The sequence below is a fragment of the Saimiri boliviensis genome, chromosome 8, assembly GCF_048565385.1.
Source record: "Saimiri boliviensis isolate mSaiBol1 chromosome 8, mSaiBol1.pri, whole genome shotgun sequence".
NCBI classification, from domain to species: Eukaryota; Metazoa; Chordata; class Mammalia; order Primates; family Cebidae; genus Saimiri; species Saimiri boliviensis.
The window spans coordinates 51,450,929-51,474,514 of record NC_133456.1 but is presented as its reverse complement, the minus strand read 5'-3'; the positions used below and the strand labels follow the sequence as shown (position 1 = coordinate 51,474,514).

General features: G+C 40.8%; 1 protein-coding gene across 6 annotated transcripts in view; it reads left to right on the top strand.

Annotated features, from left to right (window-relative positions):
• Positions 1-8,673: 8,673 nt before the first annotated feature.
• Positions 8,674-23,586, top strand: part of FHIT (fragile histidine triad diadenosine triphosphatase) — a 1,474,674-nt gene continuing 1,459,761 nt past the window's right edge. For 5 of the 6 annotated variants that reach the window (XM_010330934.3, XM_074404465.1, XM_074404469.1 and 2 more), the window contains exon 1: positions 8,674-8,840. The gene's annotated coding sequence lies outside the window, so the exon portion shown is untranslated. Of the gene's footprint in view, positions 8,841-8,882; positions 9,216-23,586 lie in introns of those variants that run through there. The other variant, XM_074404467.1, reaches the window with a different exon arrangement.

Here is a 23,586-nt window from a genome sequence, read left to right as displayed (position 1 = left end):
CAGGCTATTCTGGAGAGGCCACAGATCAAACATTCAACATCCAAAATGCAGAAACGATATGGCTTGACAAAAATCAGAAGCAGTGGTCAGATGGAACGCCTTTTTATAATATGTAGGCAATCTGCAACTCGAAGTTTACCTAATGGTAACTTACACAGTATCAGAACTCGAACTGAATTTTATTGAGAAACTGCCTACAATGTGCTTAGATTATTTTTTTAAAGTCACTTTTCCTGAGGGGTGTGCCATGTTGATTTATAGTCATAAAATTCATTTGCTTACATGTTTGAGTTATATACTTAATTGTTTGAAGCCAGGTCATACATTCTGTTTTCTATAGATTTCTAAATCTATTCCGATTTGAAAGATTCCCTGTTTTGAGACTCTTCTTTATGATATTTTAAAAATATGTGGAGAGATGGAGGCTGAGCTAGATGAACGCTGTACAAATCTGATTAACGTCATCTGCTCTGTTTCAAAGGTCAGGTGCACGCAACGAATTTACTTTGAAATTATTTTGTTTATTTTGTGGGCATATACATCATGAGCTTTCTAAAGGTCAAAAGTAGAGTTTGTTCGTGGATTCTAAAGCAATCTGATTTCCATTTACAGTATGCTTTGGTGACCCTAAATGCAGAAGCAGGCCCAGTTAAGTCATACTTCAGTTTGTGTTTGGTTTAATTTTCTCCTGAAGAAAATCCCTGCTAGATTAAGGCAGTGCTGAAATATCATTTTCCCTAAATTACTTTTATCTTCAGCCAGGTTCATAAGAGAATGCTACTCATAAATGACATCGAACTCTGGATGTTGGTTTCATGCCCATTTTGTTTTCAAAGCTGTGGAAGCATCTTAGTCAGCTAGCTTCTTACCTGGAAACTGGAGCAAGGGTCAAAAAAATTAGGACTCCTGGGTTTTATTAACATTTACCTGGTAGGGATCTTGAAGCTTTATTAATTAAGGTTTGGAAAATCACTGTGTGCTTCGTAACGAAGAGGCTCCAATAAATTATACAGTCTTATTGACTATTCAAAAAAATCAAGGGTCTAGTTACATATACAACGTATTTTTTCACTGATTATTTTAAAGGTTTTTTTTTTTCCCCATATGTACTTTACCAAGATAAAAAGAAAATCTCCCAGAGTATTTTGTATTCACGTTCATTAACATTCCAGTGAAATAATAAACCTCAAAACGATTCATGTATGAATCAGTGAGGCATGGCTAATTACAGTTTTCAGCCACATAGCCAATAACATTCACCATGAAATGTGGCGTCTGTTAAATACATCTCTCTGAATTTTTGTTGGGGGAGAGTGGTAGGAAATAGGGAGGTTGAAATTGCAATTTTAAAATGTCTAAATATTTTAGGGCTTATACATTATAAATATCTTTTGGGCAAGTATTTATCACAAGCATGACATTCTGTTATCAAAACAGGGAAAAAAAACCCTACAAATTTGCCTTGAAAACAAAACAAAACAAAATAGAATGCCACGAGTCCTGAGAATGGGCCGTGTTCAATAAGGAAATAGAAGAAACTTCTTGGAACATTAGGAAATATGATTTACCATATAATTTAAAAATGTATTTTATACTGAATTTTAGATAGGAATTTCCTACTCCTTACAAAATTACCTTGATACTATGACTCTCTCTAGTCCACAAAAGTACTTAAAAGACAAAACATTTGAGAAGCATACAGAGACACAAAGCTGAATATTTCATTACTAAGAACTCTAATATAGAAGCAAATGTATAATGCATATTCAAAATCTTTTCTATTACTTTTGTTGTTTAAAATATTTTCCCTGATATTGTTACTACCTAAAGACTACATGAATAAAAATACTGAAATCTACATTAAAAGATTTTTTAACTTGCATTATTTCAATAACATAAATAATACATGGTAAAGAAGTATATTCAGCCAGATAAAAAGTACAATACAAGGTACTCCACCCACTAAAGCCATCTCACTCTTCCAACCTTTGTTCACAACAATGAACAATGAATGACACACTCCTGGAATTTTTCCATACACGTACAAATAGAGGTTCATAATTCTGGATCTGCAATTTTGAAATCCAAAAAGCTTGAAAACCAAAAGATTGACCTGACGCAAGGCTATATTTAGTGTTTTCTTATCCCATATATGTTTTGTTGCAGACATATTAATATGTTTGATGACAGGGTGCTGTCACAAGACTGCCCTAGAAGTGTTATATACCAAATGGTATAGACATATACCTTTCTAAGAACCAAAAAATTATTAATTTCTAAAACACATCTGTCCCCAAAGTGAATATGAACCTCAATAATTACGTGGGTGTGTAACATACAATCCTTTTATGTTTACAGGAATGGATCATACTATATATACTGTCTGATGGCTACATTTATGGACTATTTTAACATTTTTCCTGGAAATCTTCTTTTTTTTTTTTTTGATACAGAGTCTAGCTCTATCGCCAGGCTGGAGTGAAGTGGTGCAATCTCGGCTCACTGCAACCTCCGCCTCCTGGGGTCAAATGATTCTACCTCCTTAGCCTCCAGAGTAGCTGGGACCACAGGTTCATGCCACCATGCCCAGCTAATTTTTGTATTTTTAGTAGAGATGGGGTTTCGCCATGTTGGCTGGATGGTCTCGATATCTTGACCTCGTGATCCGCCCACCTTGGCCTCCCAAAGCGTTGGGATTACAGGCGTGAGCCACCGCGCCCGGCCATTTTTCCTGGAAATCTCATCATGGCCTACCAAACCCTTGGTGATCTTGCCTCTGATTGCCTTTGACTTCCTTTTCCATTACTTTTCTTCTCATTCACTCTTCTCCAGCCCCATGAGCTTCCGGGCTATTCTACCATGCCAGTATGGTGTATCTTAAGGACTTGTTTGTATCTTAAGGACTTTACATTTGCTGTTCTGTCTGTTTGGAACTTTCTTCCATAGATTTCCTCATGGCTGCCTCCTATCCCCACTTCACTGAGATCTTTGTTCAAATGACACGTCTTCAAAGAGGCCTTCCCTGACCACTCTATCTAAACGAAGAACACCTATCACTTTCTAGCCTCTCATTTTGCTTTTTTACCCCAACATTTATCAACACCTATGATAGATTATAAGTTTGTATATTAGTGTATGGCTTGTGTACTCTTTTAGAGGTCCCACAAAGATAGATTTTTTTTAATAATTATTATTTACTCACCATTGTGTTCCTGGCACCTAATACAATACCTGGCATATATTAAATGCTCAATAAATATTTGTTTAATGATTTTCCCCCTTTTGCCTCAGAATTAAACTATTTATTTTATAGTTACAAAGCTCTCAATTGCTTTTATGGCGAACTAAAGAGTTACCTCGGAAACCCTCATGACCTGGTTCTTGGGACTTTTCTGGTTTCTTTCACCACTATCCTACTTCCAATTTAGGTGGTAGACTGATGTGTTTACCCTGCCTGAGCTCTGGTGCTAGCCATGTACTGTTGCCTCTGCCTGGAAGCCCCCTCTCTTCTTCACTACAGGTGGCAGAATCCACTCAAATTCTGGCATTAGGGCATCACACTGATTTGCTCATCTATTTACATGCTTACAGTATTTACTACTGTACCATCTCAGAGACTGTGTCTTATTCATCGGTGAATTCCAGCCTCTAACAGAATGGCTCACATAGTAACCCTCAATATATAAAAAAGCTGAACAGAATTGAAACTGCACTCTCCTCTACTGTATCTTTTAGTTTTTAGAAAATGCTTCCAATGGGTCTCATCGTCTAGAATGATGAAATGTTTTTAAAGCTGCAGTGAAACCAGGGCAATAAGTTTAGAGCCATGATTTCTTGAAAGAGAGTGATGAAAAATCATGGCTTATCTCTGATCCTCCCTACTGAGATCACAGCTTGGACGCTGAGCTTAGTTTTACGCACCTTATGTTCTAGGTAACTGGAAGATGATTGCAAAAGATGGCACTAAGAAGGATTAAGTGTGATTATTTATGAGGCATAGTTAAAAGGAGACAGCATGCATATGTTCACTAGCTATAGGGAATAGACAGACCTCTAAAGATCTGATGAACAAATCTACCCAAGGAATATGTTTAACACAGAACAACAAAGGGAGAAATAAAATGAGAAAATAACAAAGACAGGTGAAAAATTTAGAAAATTTTTAGCACATCCTAAGATGGCTAAACCAGAATTCTCCAGTGGTAGCCAAAGAGCTTAATGTCACAGGTTGGGAAGTGTGTGAAGCAGACAAATGCATTTGGCTTCGACTGAGTTTCCCAAGCTTTCTATACTTTGTATTGCAAAAACAATGCATTGTTTTTCCTTTTTCTAGTATAATATTTTCATATTAGATATTATTTTTTTCAAATAAATCCTGAATTTTAATAAATTACAAATAAATTAAAGATCCTTGTTTGAAGGTCTGGATTATGACCTATAACATATGGCTAAGATGAATTATGCAAAGGGTTGAACTCTTTGACCTCTACAGCCTTTTTAGTTTTGAAATTCTGTTTCCATGGTAAAGATTTCCTTGTAGGCCCTGTGTGCTTGAAAAGGATGCTGTTGGAAGTATTTGACTAAAGCCAAAGAACATTATATGACTCCCAGTTTTTCTACACACAAGGACGGCCCCATGCTTCATGATAATGGCAGGTTATTGTATAATTATCAGTGCCTCTTACCTTTATGATTTAGTTGAATGATATAAGTGGTATAAATGTCAGGCTCTTCTAGTACTGACCCTATTTGCTTTTTGTAGCCATAATATCGTCATTCATTGACCACCTATTTATTGAGTTCCTACTACTGAATAATACAAAAACAAAGTTCTTTTTTTTTTCTTTGAGATGGAGTCTCGCTGTGTCACTCAGGCTGGAGTACAGTGGTGCAATCTCGGCTCACTGGAGCCTTCGCCTCCCAGGGACTCAAGTGATTCCCTGCCTCAGCCTCCTGAGTAGCTGAGATTACAGGTATGAGCCACCATGCCCAGCTAATTTTTGTATTTTTAGTAGAGATGGGGTTTCACCATGTTGGCTAGGCTGGTCTAGAACTACTGACCTCAAGTCATCTGCCCACCTCGGCCTCCCAAAGTGCTGGGATTACAGGCGTGAGCTACTGTGCCCTGCCTGAAAACAAAGTTCTTACCTTCATAGAGTTTACCTTTTGTTTGGAGAAGACAGATGATAGGGACAAATAAATGAGGACTATAATTTCAAATAAAGATACTTACTATGAAGAAGTGCTATAATGGCACAATCCACAGAGTTCTTTCACAAAATTGTCTTCTGCGTCTAAAAGTCACCCAGATCTTGATGCTACTTTCTTAAAATATCCCAGGCCTTTACTCATGTTTCAAGATCATAAAATGAAAAACACCATGTTTTCAGCGTGTTTCTTTAAATCTCCTTTTCCTCTTTTCTGAATCTTCGTTTTCCCTGCTGTACAACACTCCAAAGCTCCCAAAGCATCCTCCTTAAATGCCCAGAGAGTTCCTATTCCCCAGGTAAATGAAGCTTTTGCTATTGTTTGGTTTGTATGTCTTAGTGATGATTTAGAAAGTACAATCTATCTTAATTGCTCTTGAGTGATACAAGGTGGTAGGCTGCTTGGGTTTTTGTATTTATCTACTTAGTTTCTGATTTATTCTTATTCTGTTAGTTTCAGTGACATGAACTTGTGGTAAACCAAAGCTACTGTAGCAGATATTATTGGTGCCCTGCCAGTATGTTATATTCCCTTACTATTTCCACTCTGATTCTTAATTCTTCTATTCTCACTATTACCACTCTGATCCTTAATTCCTCTGTCTCTGGCTTTCTGTTGCAACTGAGGCAACTCTGTCCACTCTTGGAGCATGGCAGACAAGGCAGGGTCTCAATAACCCCTAAAAGCAGTCCCTAATCATTGACTGATGGTAGTTGGTGTTAACCCATTTCTCTTGTTCTCTTGGTGGAATCACTCAGCCTAAGGCACCTGTTCCACAATGTTTCCTAGAGATTCCTAGGAGGATTAAGTTCTGATTGCCCCTAGCACTAACGCACCAGATAAGGCATCTTTCTCGTCTTCTTTTCTCTATTTCACTTTCCTAGTCTCTTACTGGTGTTTCCTGCAATAACCTCCTAAATAAAATACTTGCTCTTGAATACCTGTCTCCAGATCTGCTCTGGGAGAACCCAGACAAAGGTGATCATTAATTCAGTCAAGTTGCAGATCAGACAATAACCTGCCACTGACTGTCTTGGCACTCAAAGGTCCTGAATCCAAGGCAAGTGCCATGTATTCATGCTCTTTGTGCATGTATCTGTTGCTGAAGGACACAGCTGACCTTGAGCCCAGCAGTCAGCATTATCCACAGCTGAAGTAATACCTATGTGCTCATATTCGGCTATCCGACAACAGTGTAATAATCATTAGACACCACTGTTTAGATCCAAAATATGTTCATGACATTTGCCTTTTGACTGCTAAGTAGAAAGTGTCATGATTATAGGGTGATACTTTCTCAAGAGGAGGAAAGTTATTGAGCTTTCCGCTTTCATATGCTTCTGATTTTCTTCCACGTTTAGTCTGGCTGCTGGCTGACACGTGATGAAATCTCTCATGTCGATCAGCTTGAGAATAGCTGGGACTGCTGAGCTAAGTCTGTGCTCATAAAAGCAACAAAGAATTATTATATTACAGGAAATGACCCCAAATTGACAGAAGATTAGACTAGGAAGCCTCAACAGGGGTTTTAATCTCTATGCACAAAATTAGTCTGTATGCATATTGATCACATTCCTGCTGTTTTAACTATAATTTTTTTCAATTTTACTTTGTTATTCATAATTTGATAATATTTTATGTGGCCATGGTGTCTGTGTGATGACCTATAATCCAGTGTGACATTCTCTGAGACTCAAGCTTCCAAGGACATCAGTATTTCACACCAGGACACTTTGTAGGACCTTGCTACTCTACATGAGATTCAAACATCAGAAATAATGAGAGATCTAAGACTTGATATAATCGCTTGCAGGTAATGAATTAGGCCAAAGAAGAAAGTGAGAGACAGAGAAAGAAAGGAAATGGTGCTAAGGAAAATGAGGATGTATCTTAGTATTGAGATAATCTAGCCTGGCTCTGGTGACTCCATTTTAAGCAATCCTGTTGACTCCATTTTGACCACTCTGAGCTATGTAGGGCACTCTGTTCCTGAAACTTTGTAGCCTGAGGCACCTGGTATTTTGTAACCTATTTCTGAGAAACAGGGCCCACTGACCCATGCAACCTGTATCTGCAGCTGTGTAACTGTCTACTCCACATCTTGCTTGACAAACAACTTTAAATAAAATCTTTGTTGCTAGGTCCCCTTCCCCTAACCTGCTCTTTCAGCTTCTGTAACAATTTGCTTTCCGCCTCCTAACCCATGAAAATGTATAAAAATGTTGATGTTGACTGTCTTTTGTTTGGGGCCGAGAGGGTTGAGCAACAGCGGATTCTCAGACGCCGGCATTAAACGGACTCTCAACAAACTCAGAGTGTGACTCTTCTGTTTTAATCTCGTTTTGGTATAACAGTGTTTGTCCGAGAGTGACTGCTCTGTTTCTCCTGGTGTAATGGCAAGAGTCTGCAGCCAGGAATCTAGTCCCTGCTTAGGAGCTGCATGACTTTGTGAAAATTATTTAGGTGTTCTGCAATTTGTAATTGCATTTATTGCAAAATTAAGTTTACTTTTCATACGTCACTAGACCCAGAGCATTTTGAGGTTAGGAATTGGGTCTGAATCAATAATTTCTCCAGCACCCATATGGCATCTGGCACAGAATACATCAATGATGATTTTGGATTAAAAAGGGGAGCAAGCGCAAGGAACCGTGGTGGTCAGAGACAAGTTGATGTGCACCAGAGAAAGGCAGACCAGAGGAGAAAGGTCACTCTAGATTTCATTCAATTATCCAAAATATAGTGTATTTACTATGTGCTGGGGACTTTTCCGCCCGCTAGAAAGACTACAGCGACCAAAACAAAAATCCTCATCTGCATGGATCTTGCATTCTATGTGAAAAAGATGAAAAGATAAATAAGTAAATTTTATACAATGCTTGGTAACGACAAGTGCTAAGGAAAAAAACAGCACAGTTAAAAAAGGCAGAACGGAAAAGGATGGGGCACTTGGGTGCAATTTTGTTAGGATGCCCGAGAGGGCTGAGCGTAGTCGTAAACGATCACAGCATTTGACGGATCAAGTGAGGGACTGCGAGTCTGTGTTTCTGAGAAGCTCATACAGAAAAGAAGGCTTAAGGAATCAAGAAAGATACAGAGTGGGGAAATGAAGTGAAAAGAAATCCAGCCAGTGGGGAGTCGTGAAGGGGTAAGTAAAGCGCGTTTTGGCAGGAAGGAAGAAAGCAAAAGTGCGGTACAGCCTTTCATTACACGTGAAAAGAATCATCTTTCTTTTTCTATTTAGAAAAAGCCAAAGATTGTGCAATTTACCCCAACCCCCGCCCCGCGCCCCCCGCCCCCTCGCGCCTAACTTCTCTCAGGTGGTCAGTGTTTCCCACACCTGAATCAGTGTTACAGCCACTATGGCTTTCAATTGGCTCTGTGCAGGCGCATGCTCTGCGCTTATTGGCCTCCGCTCCTGTCTCCAGACGAGCGGCCATCTTGGGTCCCGCCCCTACCGCGGGGTCTTTTGGGAATTGCAGTCCCTGCTCCGCTCTGTCCGGTCACTGGACTTTTTGCCCTCTGTTCCGGGGTCCCTCAGGCGGCCACCCAGTGGGCACAAGCCCAGGCGGCGCTCTGACCCCGCGCTTCTTCCCTCTGCCTTTCATTCCCAGCTGCCAACATCCTGGAAGGTAGGGGCGGGGGGGCAAGCCCAAGTGGAACCGTGTTTCTGGGGCTCCGGTGTGGGTTTCCACGCGCGTCAGGTCATCACCGCCGAACCCAGTGGGGCTGGCGCCGCTCACGGGGCGGTGGGCTTCTGTCCCGAGGACTCTTCCGCCCCACGAGCGTCTGAGGGTGGGAACTCGGGCTCCCCAATTCCCAAGCACTGGCCCTAGCCCTAACACCTTCCTCCTCCAACGTATTTATGCGTGGGGAAACTGAGGCACGAGGCCACGCCAGCGGGTCCAGGGACGTCCCAGTTCTTGGCCCTGTGGGTGTAGTCGGCACCGTCGTTTTTGGATGGTTCGTCAGTTTCATAGACAAGCAGCAAGAATCCGTCCCCGCAGGTTTGTGTCAAACACGCAGCTTGGGGTTCCCCTAAGAGGGTGCTGAACACGTGCCCAGGACGGGAGCAAACTGGAGTACAGAGAAGGCAGTATTTTGGGAGAGAATTTTACATTAGTGTTTCAAAAACAGACCAAATAGGCATCGATTCTGTTGTGGGAGAACTCATCAGTACTTGTTACACCTGTTTTATGGTTTGTTGTTTTTATTTTTACTGTCATAAGGGGGGATTTTAAAGGTATATCCACGTTGGGGGGTGGTGGGGGGAAGGAGGCAGGTTAGTGGAACTTGACATACATCTGCAGTTTTCTCTGCAGGCTCAAATTCTACCCTTGCTGTGTTATCTTGGAACAGCCACTCGAAGCGCTGGTCTGGGAAACAAGGAGCTCAAGGATCCCGGCTCAGGTGGCCCAAGTTTGCTGCCTGAAGCCAAAATCTAAATTGAGGTCAGGCTTGTGAAAGCTTACCACTTGGAGATTTACTGCTATTACTATTCTGGTATCTCAGAAACGTGCTGGGACCAGTAGAAAATACTCCCAGTGGTTGTTTTTAGAAAGCTTCTGACCCGGGCTGGGCCCAGACTACCAACGGTTGTCTCTACTCGCACCTGTTGTTAAACCGGATCCACCTGAACCCTCCCTCCTTGGCTTCAGCTTGCGGTCGGAGGCCTGGGCAGCGGAGGCTTCTGGGAGTTGCAGTCCCGCCTCCTGTTTCTCGTCGGGCGAGTACTCCACCTCCCGGCGTGCCATTTTGCACGGCGAGATGTCTCCTGGGAGTTGAAGTCTCTCTTTCCTCTGTTCTGTAGTGCAGCGCCTTGACTCGCAACTACAACTCCCATGTGGCCGTGCGTTCATGGCTGCCGGCCTCTGTGTCCATCTGCTGCAACCTGGACTAGAGATGTTTAGTAAAGAAAGACGTCGTGTGTGTGTTATTGATTGCATATGCTGTTCTAAGTATTAGATACGGGATTGTTGTATATCGTGTTCCAAGTATTGGTAAATGTGCATGCTTCCAAAACCACTAACACTTGACCATTTAGAGCATGTTCACATGATCTCTTTTTAATACTAAATTTCCCATTTGTATATGATAAAAAATCTTGAGAAGATAGTCCATGATTACACAACTATCAATAAATATATATTCAATAAAATGTGTTATATTTTAATCCTTTAAAAAGCCATGTGAGAGTGAGAATCATTTTTATATCAATTTTACAGATTAGAAGACTAAGCCTAGGAATGCTAAGTAACAAGCTAAAACACTGGTAAATAAAAGGACTGCGACTCTAAGCCCTTCTGCTTAACAGTCTCTGCTTAGAGAAAGACCCTACCTTACAGAGCTAAGGGGGAGTCCAACCTTTCTGGCTACAGAATTTGGAATATTTTCATTGTATCATGTTGCCTCTGTAGTTCCACAGTAAATGTTAGAGTTGCAAAAACCTTTGAGATAATTTAATTCTAAGGCAACGACCTTGGAACACTTCTTGGCCTGTAGTAAAGGTTCCACAAATGCTAGCTATATATAGTTTTATAATACCTTTATGTTAGAGATGAGGGAAGTGGCCCAGGTGGTAAAGCAGTTTGCCCAAGGTCACACAGTTGGTTTGTGTCAGAGATGAGACTACACCCGAGCATCTTATTTTCAAGTCCAGGGTCATTTTCATTCTACCAGTGGTTAGCTAGCAGGAACACCAGACGTGTAGCTCTTTAGATAATGGTTTCTCCTCTAATTTGTTCTTTCTAGGCCACAGACCAGGACCAGTTGTTGTAAAGTATCTTATTTATAATTGGTAAGGTTGTAATATTTCATGAATTCAACAAATGTTTTTTGAGCTTCTTTATATGGTCATCTCTCTTAAGGTGCAGGGACCACATAGATGATAAGGACTTAATGGGTTAGGTCTGGAAGGACCTTATAAAGTATCTAGTCTAATTCTCATTTTATAAATGAGGAGAGTGAGGTACAAAGAGGTGTGCAGTCTTCATCTCATGCCCTCATGTCGAAAGCATCCTGTTTCTGCAAGAAGCAGGTTTCTGGACTCCTTATAGCAGTGTAGGTAACCCTTTCAGGTTTATGGTTTTCTATTTAGTATCCTTGTCTTAGCCTTTTTCCTGCAGCCTTTGATAGAATGCTCTAGGAAATGTTTTTGTGTCCCCATCTTTATTTGTGTATTCATGCAACTTCAACATGCTCTGTTTCTATTTTGGAAATTAGTCTGGTTTTGGCTCCCATTACTCTTTTCTCTTTTGTTCTTTCAGAGACTTGAGAACAAATTCTGGCACTATGTTTACATTCATATGTAAAAAACTGACCCTCTAATGTGAACTATCACAAATCTAACAAGTTGTAACTTTCATTTTAGAAGACATATTGGCCCTTTCAATTGTGTGTGCACATATAATAAGATAGGTAACTCTGGTCTCTTCTGTGTGAAAGATGATTTCCATAGAGTTAGGTAATAAAATAACAGTTTTATGAATTATTGGCTAAACAGTCTATTTGAAAAGTTCTCATCACCCCCATGGCCCCACCCTCACACTATCCCAACTGATAGTCTGATCATTCATCTTCCACCACAGTGCCTGACCACCAGTAGACACTGAAAAAGTACTTGTGGAATTGCATTCATAAACATCCCTGTTCCCACATCTCTTCGTTGAATCTGTTTACTCTTTGAATGTAGAAGTGTGGCTTTGAAATATTAGATGTAGGAGGTTACTTTGCTTTCAACATGTACATTGCAGAGAAAAATCTCAGCCTTTGAGATCATTCTCCAAGGGGTTGTGTCTTGGGGAATGTCCACATCTGTGACTTCTCAGATGAGAAAGTGATCTAAGTAGTAAGACATAGCAGAGAAGCAGTAGAGGGGTTGTCTGGGGGCCTATGATTTAATTCCCAGCTCTGCCTTTTAGACAGGTTACTTAGTTCTTGGTTTTCTCTCTGTGAAATAGGGATAATAAGCATTTCTACCTCACAGTGATGATGAAGAAGAAAGTGTGTTTAAAGCCTTGAGTATGTTGTCAGGCTCTTAACAGCTTGCAGTCAATAGATAAATATAATAGCTCTTATTTTTGTTATTAATGTAAGCCTGATATATGAAAATTCACGTTTCCTCACGCTTTAAAACTTGAGGCAAGTATTTATATTATAAAAGGATTTGCCATTTGTTTTCTTAGAGTAGCGTGCTTCATCATCACATTTAAAATATGAGGTTCCTCGCAACTCTTGATAACCTGTCTTGGCAACACGGTGACACTCTACCGTATGGGCAGAGAGATAGTGAAGCTTTTGGCTTGGTACTGCCTACTGAGAGTTCCCTGATCTATGGTTCTACGTATATATTAAATCTTCGATTTAAAAGCAGCCTGTTTCTGTCAGTGAGGCCTTCTGTCCACCTCTAGAAAGGACTGGGCCTCTCCCAGGAGCCTCAGGGTTAGAGTGAGGCAGTTGTCATCCAGCTGGTGAGTGATCCTGGGGCGATGACCATGGGGACGTGGCAGTGCTTCTTTCTAAAGCTGACAACTTCAATAGCCATGAGGTTACTGATAAGGAGGTGAGTTATTGAAAAGAAGTGATGCAGAGAACAGGGAAGGAGAAACAGGAATGGGGATCACAGCAACAGCAGAGGTGACAGACAAGGGAAAAGTGGAGGCTCTCAGTATCCTACCCATGTTTTTATTCAGCACATTTATCTTTCTCCTAACTCTGTGCTAGGCACTTCATCTGCACTGGTGAGGGCAATAAATGGGGCTGGCAGGGAGGTAGTGATGCGGTGAGTGAGGGTATATTCTCAGCAGGGAAGAACCTAGTAGAAGGAAGGAAAGAAAAAAGGAAGGAAAGAAGGAAGGAAGAAAGGAAGGAAGGAAGGGTGGGTTGGGATTTGATGAACAGAAAGAATATCTGTGTGCCTAGGGTATGAAAATCAATGGCTGGATGAGGTTGAGAGTAAGGCTGCAGAGGTGAGCCTGAGCAATCTATATATACTTTTTCCTTTAAAAATTTTTTTAAAAAAATTTTACTTTAAGTTCTGGGATACTTGTGCAGAATGTGCAGGTTTGTTACGTAGGTATCCATGTGCTATGGTGGTTTGCTGCACCTATCAAGCTATTATCTAGGTTTTAAGCCCTGCATGCATTAGGTATTTGTCCTAATGCTCTCCCTCCCTTTGCCCCCCATCCACCGACAGGCCCCAGTGTGTGATGTTCCCCTCCCTGTGTCCACATGTTCTCATTGTTCAATTTCCATTTATGAGTGAGAACATGCATGTGGTGTTTGGTTTTCTGTTCCTGTGTTAGTCTGCTGAGAATGATGAGTCTGAGTAATATTATTCAGAGTCCAGTTACCTGCATTTGGACCTTATTCCAAGGGCATTCAGGAAACTATTTAACAGTCTTAAGTGGAGAAGCGAAATTATTGGATTTGTTTTTATGAAAGTATGGATACAAAGCAATGTATTATATTATTGAAGATTACTAAGAGTGTAGATTTTAAGTGTTCTTGTTTCCAGATAGGAGTCTTGATCCAGACCCCAAGAGAGGGTTCTTGGATCTTATGCAAGAAAGAATTCAGGGCAAGTCCGTAAAGTGAAAGCAAGTTTATTAAGAAAGTGAAGGAATAAAAGGATGGCTATTCCATAGATGAAGTAGTTCCAAGGGCTGCTGGTTGCCCATTCTTATGGTTATTTCTTGATGATGCGCTAAATAAGGGGTGGATTATCCATGACTCCTCTTTTTAGACCATATATGGTAACTTCCTGATGTTGCCATTGCATTTACAAACTGTAATGGAGCAGGAGGGAGTATAGCAGCGAGGTTGACCAGAAGTCACTCTGGTCGCCATCTTGGTTTTGGTGGGTTTTAGCCACCTTCTTTACTGCAATTTGTTTTATCAGCAAGGTCTTTATTACCTGTATCTTGTGCTGATCTTCTGTCGTATCTTGTGCTGATCTTCTGTCTCATCTTGTGACTAAGAATACCTTAACCTCCTGGGAATGCAGCCCAGTAGGTCTCAGCCTTATTTTACCCAGCCTCTATTCGAGATGGAGTTGCTCGGGTTCAAACACCTGACACTCTCACTACAAATAAATGGTAAGTATTTGAGGTAATCCGTATTAATTAGCTTGATTTAGCCATTCTGCTAAAGGTCACTCTCTGACCTTCCTTCTGCTGTCTTCTCAGATTCCTTCAGCTTACAGTATTTGGAGGTAGTATGTCCTGAACCCCATCATGGGCAAATAGCTATATTTCAGCCCATGCATTTGAGTCTTTCTAAATTGATGGACAGAAATCTGGGATCCTTAAATTAACATATTATATCTGATTATTAAGATGGAATTTCAAGGTATCTGGCCTCCTCATGTAAGTTTATTCCTTCATTATGTAATTTTAGTCTGTTTGGATTGCTTTCCAACTAGTGGCTCTGAGACATGGCTATCAGTTAGAATCACCTGGGGCTGGTCTCATCCAGATAACTGAAATAAGAGTGGGAAGGGGAGCAGGTGTTTGTTGTTGTTGTGGTTTTACATTTCCCAGCTGATTCTAAACTGCATTTAAAATTGAAAACCACTGATTCTAATAACACAGCATTGTGGAATGACTCCCAGCTAATTCTAAAGTGCATTTTAGATGGAAAACCACTGATTCTAATAACACAGCATTGTGGAATGAATCAGGTATAATCCAAAAGGTAAAAGGTCTGGGTGGGGAATGCAATATCTAGAAAGTAGCATTTTGAAGGGTTTGGAAGTAAAAGAAAAGCGCCTTCACAAAGCTGTCATGAAATTTGATGAACTAACTATAAATTGTGTACTAGTTATCTTTGAGATAAACTACCAGGGACACTCTTCTCCCCTACCCCCGATGTATCTCTTGCTGTGTTTACCTAAGAATTTTCATTATATTGGATTTCAGGATGTGTTTCTCATCCTGTACTTACTCTCATTCTTCATGGCTGGGGGTGTATGGGGGGGGGCTATCATCTCATTAAAACTGTGTTCTAAAGAAATTCAGTAACATGCTTTCAAGATCTATGGCAGTGTTATTGAAAAGGTCTAAACACTTGTTCAGATAAAATACCATTCACTTTTACTGGTTGTATTCTTAAGTAGCTTGAAATGAACCATTGAAATAAACCTCTTCTGTAAAGGCTGCCTATTAGAAAGTTTCCTTCTTACCCCAGTCCTCCCCCAACTCTATTTCAAGGCAGAAGAATAATTCAGCTAATCTGATTACACACCTTTAATTTTCTTTATAATCCATAAATGTGTTGATTGTGAGGGAGGAAAGAAGTGAAGACCCCAGAAAGGTGGGTAGGTCTGGGGGCTTATATATTATGTGGAGAAGCAACTAGACAAAGTGAAACCTCCTTTGCAAAAATTATGACAGTGAAAGAGATCTGACCTAACCGCATCTAACTTGCTTCTAACCTCCAAGCTGTCCTTGTTCATTACTGTGCAAAGGCCAGACTAACTTTGGGAGGATCTTAGTTTGTAGTTTACCTTTGGAACAAAGAAGATAACCACCTTTCCCAAAACAAACCCCCTAGGACTAACAAATTAGTCCCAAGATTAGAAATTATGGTTTAGGAGTCATGGAACTAGAGGCCACAAGATTCTAAACCACCACCCAGTTGCTCCTAGGGATAACATCAAAATCTAAGGTTGGTGCTAGAGGTATTTTTCTGACTTTGCACTTGATGGATCAGATGGCACCACCTGGATTGATAAACTGTCCCATTTGGTCTTGCGCCCCCACCCAGGAGCTGACTCAGCACAAGAGGACAGCTTAGGCTCCCTGTGATTTCATCCCCAACTTGACCAGTCAGCACTCCACTCTACCTGGCCCCCTACCCACCAAATTAACCTGAAAAAAATCCCAGTCTCTGAAATTTTCAGGGAGACTGATCTCGGTAATAATAAAACTCTGGTCTCCTGTTCAGCGGGCTCTGCGTGAATTCTTTCTCTGTAGCAATTCCTCTGTCTTGATAAATCTGCTCTATCTGGGCAGTAGGCAAAATGAACCTATTAGGTGGTTACAAAGGGAAAAGGGGATTTAGGCTTCTGGGGTAGGGGCATAAATTATGAAAAAATAACTGGGAAAATGTATGGTAAATGAAGATTGTTTAGTAAGGTTTGTTTATGCAGGTAAGAATTCTTCTCTTTCTGGTAGGGAAAGGGGAACACCTTTATTTATAGAAAATACGTCACCTTTACAAAGGAAATTCTACCCTACTTTTAGCTAGATGGAGGAGGGCAGAGGTTTTTGTTGTTGTTGTTGTTTTCTGAATATGTTGTTTCTTTTTTTTTTTTTTTTTTGAGACGGAGTTTCGCTCTTGTTACCCAGGCTGGAGTGCAATGGCGCGATCTCGGCTCACCGCAACCTCCGCCTCCTGGGTTCAGGCAATTCTCCTGCCTCAGCCTCCTGAGTAGCTGGGATTACAGGCACGCACCACCATGCCCAGCTAATTTTTTGCACTTTTAGTAGAGACGGTGTTTCACCATGTTGACCAGGATGGTCTCGATCTCTCGACCTTGTGATCCACCCGCCTCGGCCTCCCAAAGTGCTGGGATTACAGGCTTGAGCCACCGCGCCCGGCTATGCTGTTTCTTAATTGCCTTCAACTCAAATAACCCTTATGCCAAAGTGGCATATTTTGGGGTAGCATATTTTGATTCCCTTCCAGACTCTTCCCTATGGAAAGTTGTTTTTCTCCTCATAAAAAAATACATACCCCTATGTTTGAGTATTTATATTTAAACTCTTATATCAAGAGTCCAGGAGCATTCTTGGCTTGACTATATATTACTCAGCACTGTAATTTCATTTTTCAGCATTTCCTGAACCTTTCTACCCACCAGGATGTTATTTCACAATGTAGTAGTAGTCTTACTTTTCTTGTCTGTTGACTTCATAGAAAGAAAAGAGAAAAGGTGGGAAAAACAGTGTTTCTGCCAGTGTTTAATATTGTTAAAAATCACATATTTAGTGGTATTTTGTGTGTATGCCAATGTTTTCTTTTAATGATGAGTAAGTGGGAGTAGAAGAGAAAATTGAGAAACTGGTTAAGAAATTCACAAAAGGTACATACTGACAGGATTCTGGAACTCAAAGACTCTTTCTGAGTCTTTTTATGTGTTTATTAGTGTTCTTTGTTATGGATTTACCTCTTTTATTAACAATCAGAATTCTATTAAAATTCAGTATAATTTTGCAGTTTCTCAGACTCACAGCTACTGGAGTTAGAAACCATCGTAGATAATGTTGAAGTATCAGTACTCCCTCGTGAGGTTTAATGCATGCATATTTTAGTTAGTCACAGGCTGGAGGAGCATACAATCTATAGTCATTTAATCACTGAAGTTTGTAGAATGTGGTAAGAACAAAACTTTTATTTCCTGAGAAATCTTCCCACGTCTTAGTTTTGAAAGAACAAAGCAAAACACAGAACTCGCTGCTGTCTTTGGACTCCACATTAACTGAAGGACGGTACTTGCTTGGTTGTGTCAGTAGATGTTTAAGCTGTGCCCAGAAGCATGAGTTTACCTATGTGTTTGGAGCCCTGAGGACAGGTGGAGGGAAGGGTCGGAACCTGCTTAGAATAAGATTGTTTCAATTCTGGAGCACTAGCGATTCCAGTTCAATCTCTTCTAGAAACGATCCTGGCAAGAAACCAAGGAAGAGCAGAAAGGCAAGAGGAGGTAAAACAAATGCAGAGAGTATGGGAGAGGTAGAAAAAAAATGATGGGGTGGAGAGAGGTGGAGAGAGAGGGGAATATTTTTTGTGTTTACAGCCACTTATGTAAATAAAATTAGTCTCTCGCTGCCAGTTACTACATCATGAGAAAGTGGCAGGTCTAATTCTCGCTGAATGTAGTCTACTACTTCGTTCGTCTGCCTGGAAGCACAGACTATGTAGCACACCATATGTCACTTTGGGACACCTTAGATAGATGGGTAGTCACGCTCTAGCATAGCTGAAATTGAGTTACCAAGGCCTATACTACCAACCTTTCCAATTTAATTGGTCTGAATGAGACCGCCTCTAGTGATTCTAACTTGCAGCCAGGGCCAAGAACCACTGGTTAGAAAGCAAATCCCAGTGGTTGACAATTATATCAAGAAGTGGGCATGGTAATTGGCTACATAAATTTCTATTAGAAGGCAAGGTACCTTAAATTACCATCTTAGTAATCAGTTATAACATGTTACCTTAAAGATCCCAGATTTTTTTCCCATCAAGTTTAGAGAGACTGTATTATATAGGCCGAAATACATCTATTTGCTCATGGTACCTCAAAATTTACAGTGGATTGGAGTTCTAGCTTAGGTCATATGCCTACCACTTGGAATTATTTTGATAGCCTGTGGGAGAGGGTAGTGTGAGTGGCCAGGTATGGAGCAAATGCCTACCTCTGGAGAGGAGAGGTTCACCCAGAGGAAGTGGGGCAGGGCGGCCACATTCTCAGCATCAGAAGCCACCATTCATACCACAGTATATGTGTCTGGTGCCCTGTGGAGTGGTGCTGTGCAAAGCCTGCAAGGCTGTAGACACAGAAAAGCCCTGATTAACCAGAGGTGCCAATACCTTCAGAAGAGGGATGTGACACTAGGGATACAAAAAACAACAGGTGGCCACCGTATTTTGAAATCCCAGTTGCTGGGTTCTGCCAGCTTAGAGGATGAAAACAAGGCCAGGAAGCTTCAGATAAATCTACAGCTGAGGCCCTCTCTTGGCTCCTCTGAGCAGGGGATAAAGCTTCCTCTAAGCTAAGGCTTCCTCTAGCCTCTTGAACTTACAGAAGGCAACAGACCAAGGTTTCCCTGGCCTAGAGGAGTTAGCTGTGTTTGGCTTCCTGATGCAGATGGAACAACTGGGTCTAACTCCTATGGGTCGAGGACTGCTGGCACTATATGTAAGGGTCCTGGTAAGGCCAGAAGTGTTTGCATTTCCAGCAAGCTGCCAGATGATGTGTATGCTGCTGGTCCATGGGCCACACTTGGAATAACAATATTTCAGATTTTTGTGGCCTCTGCTAAGTTGCCATTCTGTTTTAATGCAATGAGTAATATTGTTTAGAATTCATGTCTATCTATATATAATAAATAGATAATTATGTTATATGATGAGAGTGAACTTAGGCAAGTTGTTTTTCTTTGCAGTTTTATTTCTCTTTATAAGAGGGAAATAATAGTACCTACTTCACAGATTGTTATGAATTAAATGGGATGATCTGTATAAAATACCCTCATGGAGTCTAGTGAAGGGGACAGATAACACATAGGCAAACACCTGTAATAATGAGATGTCAAGTACAATAAGGAATAGTGTAAGATACTGTGATAGTAAGAGATGGGTAACCTATTGAGATAAAACGGCCAGGGAGGAAGAGCTGAGAATTGATCAGAGATCCCAAGTCAAGGATGAGATGGAGCTGGCCATATGAAGAGCTAGTATTAACAGAATTGATTCCAGGCAGAAGGAATAGCCTGTACCAAGACCTTAAGGTGGAAAAGAGCTTAACACCATCAAAGGAGAAAGAAGGCCCCTGTGGCTGAACCATAGAGAGGGAAATGGAGGTTGGCATCAGAGGAAGCTGGCTATATACATAGGGTGCAGGACCATACAGGACCTTGAAGTCAAAGTATGGAATTTGAATTTTTCCTCTGGGTAATGCTCCTGTCCCTGGGTCTCAGTATTGTGGTTGAATCTGTGCTGTTTGCTGTCCGGACCTCTCTTCTACTCACCTGCTTCTCCACTGAGCACCTACTTCTAGACTTTCTTTTTTCCCTCCCTTTGGCCAGAACATGAGTTACAGTCCTGTCCGATGCTTCCCTAATGCCTACCATCTCCACAGGCTACTTTGTTACCTGTTAATACACTCTCTGGACCCTAGGTTCCATATGTATAACCCGGTTCCTTCTCATTTCCTTCACCAGGTTGTAATCAGAGCCTCTGCGATACTGGCTTCTGCCCCCTAATGCGATATCAGGTCCATATCCCTCCTGATTCGACTCCTCCGTTACATGGCAGTGGAAACCAAGAAACAACACCCTAGCAGTAGGGGGTCAGATGAACAGAATGAAAGGGATTGAAGAAGGAAGAACAGTTTAGGATCTATTAATTGGTGGAAAGAAGAAGAGATACATGATTTTTATATGTTAGAATCATGGCTCCAAGAAATTCTTAAAAATAGCTTGAAAGAAGCTGGTTAGATTCATCTAGTCCACTCTCCTTTATTTGTTTATTTGAAAAAACTGGCTCTAAAGAGGGGAAATGACTTGGTGTGGGTCACAGATAGTACTATTGGCAGGATGCTGACCTTTCTTAGTCTCATATAGGTTAGCTCCCATGTCTTTTGCTTCCTTACCTTTTTACACTTTGTACAGCTGTTATTTAACCTTTGATTTTTAATCAATGCTTCTCTTCCCTTTGGACTGTAAGCTCTGTGGAGGTCAGTGGTAGTGGCTATTTTGCTGATGGTTGTCTTCTCTGCACCTGTGCAGGGAACTGATTTATGTCAGGTTCCTAACTGAGAATTTTGTGTTGGATTTTGCACTGTACCATACTACTTCTGGGCCATTTTCCATTACTGATTATAAGTCATTTCTCTGGCTAGCTGAGTCTTGGCTGCATGGGGAGTACAGGCAAGTGAAATCTGTGAAACTGCAGACTTCATCCACTTTGACCCTTTCTCTGAATTTGGGTAGCCTCCCATTTCCTTGCCATCATGGGGATAATGCTTTGTTTATTGTGTTAATATTATCTGTCTTCTGTCTCTAGAAAGCCCTATGAGGACAGGGACAATTGTTGGTGCTGTTCATTGCTCTGTCTCTGTGCATAGAACAATGCATGATCTATGATAGACAAAATGATGTATGACTCATCATAGCCATCAAGATCTCCAAGTCTGGGTTGTCCTGAAGACTGCTGCTCCATGCAGATGGGTTATTTATACTTTGTAGAGAATAAGATTTTTCAAATGCTGGGGAGTCAAGGAGGGACTCTTGAGAGAGAAACTGCAAAGAAGAGGCCGTTATCTGACTCTGAGGACTCACTTCTGGCTTTGCCTCTCATTTGCTGTGTCATCTTGAGTGAGGTATTCAGCTTCTCTGAGCCTCACTTTCCTTGTAAAATGGAGATGATAATACTAACTAGCTCTTAGAGCTGTTGTGAGAATCAAGTGAAATCATTGATTTCAATCATGTTCTACACAGTGCCTGACACCTACTGAGCACTCAGTAAGTATGACCTGAGATCAGTGTCATTAAGCCTGGAATGTTACTCTATTGCTGGCTAGCAGTTATACATGCATGTCAGTTTTTACTTTATAAATCATAACTAAACCTTTCCCATAGTGCTATGTTATTTGTTGAAGTTTCATATTCAGTTTGACCATCAAATAAATGTAGAAGTCATCAGTTTTGGCTATGTAAAGTTTGCTGAAAATGTTGATGAGCAACAACCCAGGATTCAGCACAAAAAAATAAATGCTGGTTGATGTTAAAGACAAGAATATAAATCAGAAAACAAACACATCCGCAGTACTGTAATATTTAAATGCCTTCTCATAAACACTTAAGATTCTCATTAGTCCAACATCAGAAAAATGATAAATATTAATATTTGTCATCAAAGGAAAGCTTAGAAATCAAAGCAGAGTAAACAACGGTTGTATTTCAAGGATTATATAATACTGAAAGCATTTTTAATTAAATACCCCAAAACTCTATTTTAAAAAAACTTTCTGCATGAGAAGGTTTATTTTTATCCAATACACAAATGAAGATGGATGCACATTTAATCAGAAAAAAATGCAGGTGATTAGTTGAGTCAGATCATGATCTCAAAGATTTAGGTTGTGTTGTATTTTATAGCAAAAGAGACCCACATGTGTCTGAGGCAACCCTCCATCTCTATTGATCTCTAATTCTATTTAGGAGGATTGCATTGGAAATGGGTCCTAGGTAGATCATGAAAGGGCATAGGTGCTTCATGTCTTCCCTGTGGGTTCTCTCCTGAAGAGTCTCTCTCTCTCAGGTCCTGTGGCTGCTGCTCCGAATGGGCCAGGAAGCACATGCAGCAGTCCCAGGGTCAGGAAGGAGCCGAGGGTGGGTGGACAGTCTGCTGCCATCACTCTGAAGCTGTCAGGCTTTCCCTTCCTGCTTTCACAGTGTCTTAGATGGCTGACTCAACATGATGTGGCCTCATCATGCCAACTGGCAGTTGGGAGACCTGGGTTTTAGTTCCGGCTCTCCCACCACCTTACCCAAGTCTCTTTTCTCTGGACTTCCCTTTCCACATCGGTAAAGTGAGGGCTTGGATCATTCTGAAGTCCTAGTCCTCTCCGACATTCTGTGAGCTGGGTAGAGCGCTTCAGGGACCCGAGGAGCCCTTTTCCCTGCCCTCTGCAGAAGGGTAATTCTGGAGTGGGTGCCTTTGGAACCAGTCAGAGCTATAGCTCATTTTAGGTAACTCATTTAAGTTCTCAGTTTCCTCATCTATAAAATGAGAATAGTGCAAGATGTTGTCAACACAAGAGATGACATTGGGAAAGCATCTAGGGCTGCATTTGGTAGGTCACAGATTGAATAATGATGCTGTATTATTACTAAATACTATGTATTATAACAATATATATTTACAGTTACATATTTACGTTATATACTATATATTATATATAATATATGTCACAACATATATTATGTATTATAACAAAAATATATTATTGTTATATAAATATAGTAAATATAATATGTTGTTACATACTATGTTTATATCTTGACTTAGCACTTTCCTGGCTCTTTATACCCCAGTATAAAATTGGGGATAGCAAGAGAACCTACCTCGCTGGTTAGTTGTGAAGATTAAATGAGTTAATACAGAAAAACACATAGGGTACTTTCTGGTACATAGTAAGCACTGATGGCATGTTAGTGATTATTTTAGCTGTGATTTTTATTATTAGTCACAATACCTTGCTTTCTGTGAAAGCACTGGACAGGACAAGGTGAATGGTATAGTTACTTTCTCTAATACACATGCTGGAGTAGATTTCCAGTGGTCTAAAAACCTCAGCATTTTCCCTAAACATCTCATTTATTATAGGGAATGCTAAGTAAGTGACAGTGAATCTGCATTTAAAAGTTAAGTATCTGTATCCATCATGCGTTCTTTTTTTGAGACACTCGCTCTTTCATCCAGGCTGGAGTGCACTGGTGTGATCTTGGCTCACTGCAACATCTGCCTTCTGGGTTTGAGCTATTCTCCTGTCTCAGCCTCTCAGGTAGCTGGGACTACAAGAGCACACCACTACACCCAGCTAATTTTTCCAAGATGGGTTCTTAAACCAGGATGCTGGGGCCTCTTTAGAAC